Source organism: Bombyx mandarina, chromosome 10, assembly GCF_030267445.1.
Source record: "Bombyx mandarina strain Sakado chromosome 10, ASM3026744v2".
Classification (NCBI taxonomy): Eukaryota; Metazoa; Arthropoda; class Insecta; order Lepidoptera; family Bombycidae; genus Bombyx; species Bombyx mandarina.
The window spans coordinates 13,315,914-13,324,630 of NC_143217.1; the positions used below are offsets into that span (position 1 = coordinate 13,315,914).

The window sequence follows — 8,717 nt, forward strand, 5'->3', positions numbered from 1 at the left end:
AGATTAGAGCCCTGTGAACTCACTTACTAGTTCTGTGAATCTAGTATGACCCCTCGAGGCTAATAGAATAGGTAGGAAAAGAAATGCATCGCGCGTAGAGCAATCTCCTGACAATATTTCATAGCAAAATATTTAAAAGGTCAAATCTCAAACTCGTTCAAGAGTATCAGACTGAAGAATTTCCAGCATTGAATTAGTTTTATTATATTTAATTAAATTTTCATTATTATTATGTAATTCGTATTGAATAGCTGCTACTTGCCGCCAGTGCTAACGTGACAAATCTGTGCGAGGGTGCAGATGTCTACAAAACATGAGATTGTGTAGATCTCTTGGTAAGAACACAAGAAGTGAGTCATATTAACGCTTACCACAGGTAGATAACACCATCCTGCCTATTTTTGCGGTGTATATCCCAGTTTGAAGCTTTTTTTAGGACGCAAGGATCAGTGGTACCGCGAAGACCTTTCTAGTTTCACCAAGACAGGTGGGCGAAAAAGGGCTCAGCCAGGAAGCCAGTATGAAGTTTTGAGACAGCAGTGGCACAACACAATTACGGGGAGGTATTCACGTCACGCCATCTGCAGGGTCCGATGACCTCTTAACACCAAGTGGGGCATGAGATCGATCGGCAGCCTAGTAAATAAATCCAACAAAATCGCCCCCTTGTCAAACATAATCTATTTTATAAATAGCTCGTTTTTATTTCTTTCACGGAGGTCACGGTGGTCACGGCCACTAGTCATGGGAGTCCATAAACGCTATAACGCGAAAGGCGCTCGCTGCCCACCTAAAATCCAGAGTTCCAAGTTTCTATGGTATTGTAATAGTGGCTTTCAAATCTTTAAACCAGTTCGCAGGAGACTGCCTTCCAGCACAAATGGCTAGAATGAATATCTGCTCTCAGATATGTCTCGATTGTTCCAGAATATTCAATGGAACGACACCTCATATACTCCTATTCTCTTCGTAACACGGAAAACAACCTTAAGTACTTAACCTATTTTCCAAAAACCTCACGTAATTACAGTCTCTAATCGGAGGGAATTAGAAATTATTATCTCTACTGACAAGACATTTGCACGTTTTTGAAGTCGACGTGGCCTAAAAGATAAGACGTCCTGTGTAATTGTATGAAGCGATTCACCGGTGTTCGAATCCCGCAGGCGAGTACTAATTTATCTAATGAAATACGTACTTAACAATTGTTCATGATTGACTTCCACGATGAAGGAATAACATCGTGTAATAATAATCAAACCCGCAAAATTATCATTTGCGCAATTACTAGTGGCAGGACGTCTTGTGAGTCTGCATGAGTAGATATCACCACTCCGCCTATTTCTGCCGTGAAACAGTAATGCGTTTCGGTTTGAAGGGTGGGGCAGTCATTGTACTATAAAAACTGAGACATTCAGATGGGTGGCAGCTTTTACGTTGTAGATGTCTAAGAGCCCCGGTAACCACTTAACACCAGGTGGACCGTGAGCTCGTTCACCCATCTATCTAAGCAATAATAAAATATAAAAAAGGTTCTGAAAAGGCGTACAAAGGAACCTTCTAAAAAAATTATACCTTAAGGTGCTAGGAAAAGGGGACGAATTCAAAACATGGACCAAGTAGTTAGTCTTTACTTGACTTTGCACAGGGACTTGATTTTTTGTATTTAAAATTGATTCTTTCAATCCTTACAAATGTATAAAAACAAAACTCCGTTTAAAAACATGCACCGTATGTACAGAGGCGCTTTACTTCATAACACTTGAACACGTCATTTCATTACCGTAACATGAACAAAAAGTCGCTGAGGACAGGATTCGAACCTGCGCGGGTATAACCCATTGGATTTCAAGTCCAACTCCTTAACCACTCGGACACCTCAGCTGTTGTTTTGCGCAATGAAATTATACATCTATAATTTCACAAAATATCTGTAGCTGTTTAATTTTTAAAATTTAGTAATTATTATTTATTCAAAGACTACCAATCCGGTGGTTGTCACCGTTGTTAAAATAGTACAAAACATTACAGACAACAATAAATTTATTTGTCAATTCGCATTAATGAGTGCACAAACACAATACGTGACGTCTTAGAGCGTAAGTATTATTTGCCTATTTGCGCAAGCGCAACGAACAATAATAGCTTTAATTATCCGCAGCAGAAAGGCGAACTACTGTTTTTGATAACAGGCTATTTACTCGTTGCCTATTGTTTCACACAAAACAAATAATAATATCCATATGTGTATACGTATAACAATTATGAACGTTGTTTATAGTCACTGGCATACATACATTAAAAATACTTTTTCCGGTGTTTTAGCCTACATTATTTTTTTTATCTTGTTAATGTGTCCCGCGACGCGACGCCACCCATAGAACATGTGAGTCGTCTATTATCAAAGGCGGCAATCTGACTTTTGGACAATGATTGGTAAATCAGAAAAACGAATTATTGACTTTGTATTCCATTGGCAGTCACAAAACTCTTCGGAACGACATCTTAGATAAATAACAGGTTAACTATTAACCTTTATTTAATGCAGGTTTTGAACCGTATTCTTTGAAGGAGACGATTATATCCAAATAAATCTGTATTGACATATCAATAAAAATTTTTTGTCCAAATGTACAGATTGCCGCCTTTGATAATAGACGACTCATGTTCTCTTTTTATTGCTCTTATAGGCAGGCGAGTATAATATGGCCCACCTGATGATGAGTGGTTATTGTAGCGGTTAAAACGGAAAATCACCTTCTGCCTGTTTTATTATTTTTATATCTCTCGCCATTATTAAATTTAAATTTAAAACATTAATCAATTAGTGCTTAGTTCTTCATTTGATTCTTGATACAATAACAATAAATCGACAAGGAGATTCCCTAGTGGAGATAATGCGTAGTGGGATCATTAAATCCATTAGTAGACATACTGATTTTGATTAATTTAAATGAATAATTAGTCTTTACACCGTACACAATGTCGAATACTTGATCATTGACCTGAATAAATCGGTAACGGTACATACATATTCTTGAATTTTTTTTTAATTTTTTTTTATTGCCCTTATAAGCAGAAGAGCATACGGCCCATCTGATGGTGAGTGGTTACCGTCGCCCATGGACTTCAGCAATGCCAATGTTTAATACTCCCAAAAGCCTCGTTTGCAGAAGGACATGTCATAGCGCTCGGGAAGCACCGTGGAGGGGAGCTCATTCCATAGCCGGATGGTACGTGGCAAAAAAGACCTCTGGAAACGCACTGTGGATGACCGCAGTGGCTTCAGGTAGTATGGATGAACTCGACACCGGGGGCGGGCGGTGCGATGGTAAAAACGAGATGCCGGTATCATCTCGAACAATTCCTCAGAGCACTCCCCATGGAACATACGGTACAAAATACAGAGGGAACCGAAGTTCCTCTGCAGACCCAGAGGTTCCAAACGATCCGTGAGAATGGAATTATTGACAATCCGAACGGCCCTCCTCTGTATGGAATCAAATGGAAGAAGCTGGTATTTGGGAGCCCCGGCCCAGAGATGGGAGCAGTACTCCACGCGAGGCCGGACTTGTGCTTTATAAAGCAAAAGTCTTTGTCCAGGCCTGAAATAACGCTTCGTTTTGTTGAGGACTCCCAGCATTTTTGACGCCAACTTGGCTTTGCCTTCCAAATGACTCCGAAACTGGACATCGTTCGAAATGTCGACCCCAAGTATCCCGATACTCTCGGAAGGTTGCAGGGATACTCCTTGGAATTGCAGCGCCATGACAAAGGGGTCCTTCTTCGCAGTGAATGCGCAAACTTGTGTCTTTAACGGGTTGAATTAAACCAAGTTCAATTCTCCCCATTCGGAGACTCGCCCCAGAGAGTTCTCCACTTCAGACACAAGTTTTGATCGTCTCTCTTGCACCACGCTCCGAGAGAGACTCTGATGACCGATATATCGCGCATCCCCCGTGCTGTCATCCGCATAGCAATGCATGCCATCAATAGACAGCATGTCATTGATATACAGGATGAAAAGCGTGGGGGAGAGCACTGAACCTTGTGGAACGCCAGCGTTAACCCTATGGTCATGGAATCAGAGCAGTCACAGTCTCCAACGACCGTGATGCTCCGACCATCCAAAAAGTTAGCGATCCACTTGCAGAGACCCTCGGGGATTCCGTAAGATGGTAGCTTCGACAGAAGTGCCCTATGCCAGACCTTGTCGAAGGCCTTCGCGACATCAAGGCTCACAGCAAGAGCCTCGCCCTTCCTCTCCAAGGCTTTAGCCCACTTGTGAGTAAGGTATACAAGAAGATCGCCAGCTGAGCGACCGTGACGGAAACCTTACTGTCGGTCACTGATCAGCTGGCGATCTTCAAGATATTTCAGGAGTTGTATATTTATTATTCGCTCGATCACCTTGGAAAGCAAGGAAGTTATCGCGATAGGCCGATAGCTCGATGGGTCCGACCGGTCACCCTTCTTGGGTATAGGGTGGACGTGGGCGGTCTTCCATGAAGACGGAACCCTGTTAGCGCAATAAGAGAGGCGATACAAACGCGTTAAGGCAGGCGTCAGCTGAGGGGCGCACGTTTTCAGAACAACTGCAGGGATGCCGTCTGGCCTACTCGACTTATGGACGTCCAGGAGTTCCCGCCTGACTGCACACTGTGTGAAGCAGATCTCCGGCAGGGAACTATCACACCGGGGGATGTTCGGTGGTGTGGCACCGCCGTTGTCCACAGTCGAGTTCAAGGCGAAGAGTTTGACCAGATGGTTAGCCATCTCTTTCGCACTATGGGCCAGACTGTCAACGGACTTGCGTAGTGGTAGGAGACTAGACCTGCAAAAGTTTCCTTCTGCAACTTTGGCGAGCGACCAAAAAGCACGGCTCCCAAAGGGATAGCTCATTAGTCGCTCGCCAATTCTAGCAACGTGCTCCGACTTCGCCCTAGCAATAACATTCTTGTAGGACCTGGAAGCGGCGTTATATTTCCGCCTTTCCTCTGAGACGTTAGGGTCCTGACGTCTCCTGGCGTCGACCCATGCCGCGTATGCGGACCGCTTAAAGTGTGCAGAATCCCTACTGGCATTGTTATACCGGAGTTTGCCGCGACCCCCAACGGGCACCTCAGAGGAGGGAATAAGCAATTCCATCCCCTGAAGCACCACGTCTTCAAGACGGTCCGTACAGACGTCAGGATCGCCAGAGGAAAAGCAGAACCTTATTATACAAGTACCATATTTGGTTTAGTTTCTTAGCACCACGATCACAGGTAGGCCTGCTTATTCAAAATCTGTGGTAAAGCCGGTAATTTACAAAATAATTGGGTGTGGGTAATCGTGAAATGTTTACTATTATATTCATAATTTATTAATTTGTTTATTTATTTTTTTATTGCTTAGATGGGTGGACGAGCTCACAGCCTACCTGGTGTTAAGTGGTTACTAGAGCTCATAGACATCCACAACGTAAATGCGCCACCCATCTTGAGATATAAGTTCTAAGGTCTCAAGTATAGTTATTATTTACAAAAATCTATTACGCCATGTGGTGTTGGCGGAATAGCACCACCCAATATCTTCCCATTGGTATCATAATATCGATTAAAGAAGTGTGAAAAAGTATTGACCTCGTGTAACTTTTTCAGCATTAAAATGTTTCATCTGTCTGAGTCTTTCTCCAATCGCAACGGTCCCCGTTCCACTGAGTCTAGAAGGTAGAGAGGCTTGACGTGATGCTCGTTGGGCTTTGTCTGACCCCTATATATGTATCCGGCCCTGGAGGTTTATACATCGTGATTACTTCTATTCGGCATTAGGGTGACAGAGCCGATTCAGCAATACCGATGTGAAAAAGCAGCCCTATGCAGGGAGGCACTGCTGTCGTCGCTCAGCGGTAGAAGGAGCTGTGATTCCACATAAGGCTTGCAGAAACTTATGACCACATTTCACGAGTCCTGTCGTAGCTTTGGTATGAAGATTAGTGTCAGAAAGATGGAAGTGAAATTCTTAGATTTCAACCGCCAAATGACACTGACCACTCAACTCGGTAATGATATATATAAGCAAATCATTCCTTTATTTGGGGAGCACTATAACATCAAAGTACGATTTTGATGTTAAAAATAACAGCCAGATCAGTGCCGCAGCTGCAGTATTCGGCAGCCTGGATCGCAAGGTTTTTAGCTCACATGACCTGAAGCTGGCTAATAAAATAGAACTTTGCAGGGCGGTAGTGCTGCACTCTTTAGAGTCATAGACAGTATACTACCACCCTAAACGAACGTTGCCACCAGAAAATTCTGCGTAAACGATCAATGTCCGCTGGTCTGACCGTATTCAGAATACGAAAGTACTGCGAAGAGCCAATATCATGGAAATTGAGGCCTATCTCAAGCGTCAGCAACTTCTTTGGTAGATACTTATCGCGAATGTCACATCAACGTACGGCAAAGTGAATGTGTTTCTCTGAACTTGAGCGCTACATAAATAAGTCTGACATTGAACTTTCTGAGTAGAAACAATGACCGAACGAAAGTCTTCGGTGAAAACCAGATTTAGAAACTTTGACGAGAAACCCTGCTCTTAAATAGATACTCTATGCGATGAATTGAAAGAACACCCACCTTGTTCTATATCTTACAACTATTAAAATGGTGGGCTCACCTGCCCGCATTGTGCGTGAACGTTTCGAAAATGGGCTACGGTAGCCACATACGAGCATACCATGACAATTAGAAACGGAGTTGAAATGGTCGCCGTGGCCGAAATCAGCCAAAGAGTATTTTATTTAGTCCCTAGATATTTTTGTGTTGCCCTCGTAGGCATACAGCCCATCTAATGGTGAATAGTTATCGTCGCCAGGGGCAGAGCCAAGCCGCTGCCTACCTCCCTTTTTTTTAGAGCCGGGGGCCGAACCTCCTACGAGGTTCCTGCGCCTTGGGGCTGAGCGGGGTATGTGGAACTGGTCCGCGACTGTGAGACCGCGGGCCCAAGGAATTATATGGCGCTACCGCACTAAACGATGCTGCCTACCTCCCTAGATCAACTAAATCTGGTAGCATAGGTTAAAAGCCCACAATATAAATCTACTAGAATAACCAGATTCCTTCTTTTTTTTTTTTTTTTCCTATCTATGCTGATAGCCTTGAGAGGCTATTCAGCTTCACCCTAACGTGTGTTGGTGAGCTCACGGGGCTCAAACCGGAGAGTTGCTAGCACTGACCCTAGCAAGAGCAGTGCTTCGCAGAATCTACCACCAGATCGTAAACGCGACCCACTGAGAAGATCCGGCGAGAAACTCAGTGGGCTGTGCCTAGGGGTTAATTCGCTCGTCGAGCCCTTCGTCGCAAGCGACGGGTTCGATGAGAACGGTGACGGTTAATGGATCGGAAGGATCCGTAATGACGTCCTTTGGGCGACGTCGACTGTTTACCATTCGGTCTACAGAATCGGGTATGTAGTTTCCAGCGGCCACGACAAGAAGGTTCTCATGTCGTACCGCCTTCTCGAAAGATTCCTTCTAAAGGACATATCATGGCTCTGTAAATTTGCCCCCCCCCCCCCTTTTTTGTTTTCGGATTTTTTTATTTTTAATTATTTGTTCGTTGTTTGTTCGTTAATGTTCGAATTAAAAAATTGTTTGTTCGTCTTTTATTTATTTATAATTAATTAAACAAATGATCACCGTTAAGTGGGCCCCTCTTACTAGATATCTTTATTTTTATCGCTCAGATTAATTCGTTTTGATCAATTATCGTTTGTTCGCGACTATTGGTGATTGTTCGATCATAAAAACAATTAAATTCCCAATTATTAATTATTTTATATCTACGAACAAATAATTAAAAATTAAAAACCGAAAATCAAAAAAAGGGGGCCAAAGGAGAAACCCCATTTTGGGCCTAAGCGTTACACGAATGGGATATGTACCAAAAAAATCGTCTATTTTGCTTGATTAACCTATTGAAATCTTAGCTTCATTGACAATGGCCAAGTGTAGAAAATAAGTTGAATTCAATTTTTTGTTTTAAACAATCTTTGTAAACATCTGCAACACTTATTTCAATATACATACGTAACTAGCTCCACAAACGTGCGGATTAGAATTAGAGCATCATAAAATAGGATCGATTTAGTGGAAATCGAGTGTAAAAAATAATTAATACTCTTTTGCTTTAGGATAAATTACTGTTTTTATAGGTATTTTAATCAATGTAAATAGAGTATGGCCATCGAATCGTGACACAACTACTTACAATGGCGGCAATTCAAAATATCTACAACTGACAACATTAAATATAGCATGAAAGGATAGTTTTGCATTTTTATATTAATGTGACTATGCCCTAGAAAAATACAAATGTATCAAATCGTGTTATGTTATCTTTAATGTTGCCAACTGAAGATATTTTGGATTGCCGCTATTTAGTTGTGCCATGATTCGCTGGCCAGACTATAAACTTAATCTCATTGAATAACGTAACGTAAAGCACCAAAATCTACTAACAAAAATCATTAAAAGAAATAAATAAGTGTGCCATTTAGTTATGACACGAAATCATGTTGGCAACTGCGGCAATTCAAAATATTTTCAACTGGCAATCTTAAATATAACATGAAAAAGTCGATTTGGTACTTTGAGTTTTTCTATGGTGTAGTTACATTAATAATTTTACTGGTGGTAGGATCTCTTGTGAGTCCGCGCTTTCCGCCCGCCTATT

At 42.2% G+C, this 8,717-nt stretch overlaps 1 non-coding gene across 1 annotated transcript; it reads right to left on the reverse strand.

Moving 5' to 3' along the window:
• Window positions 1-1,802: 1,802 nt before the first annotated feature.
• On the reverse strand, window positions 1,803-1,884 carry TRNAS-UGA (transfer RNA serine (anticodon UGA)). The gene has a single exon. It is a non-coding gene; the product is annotated as a tRNA-Ser (tRNA).
• Window positions 1,885-8,717: the final 6,833 nt, after the last annotated feature.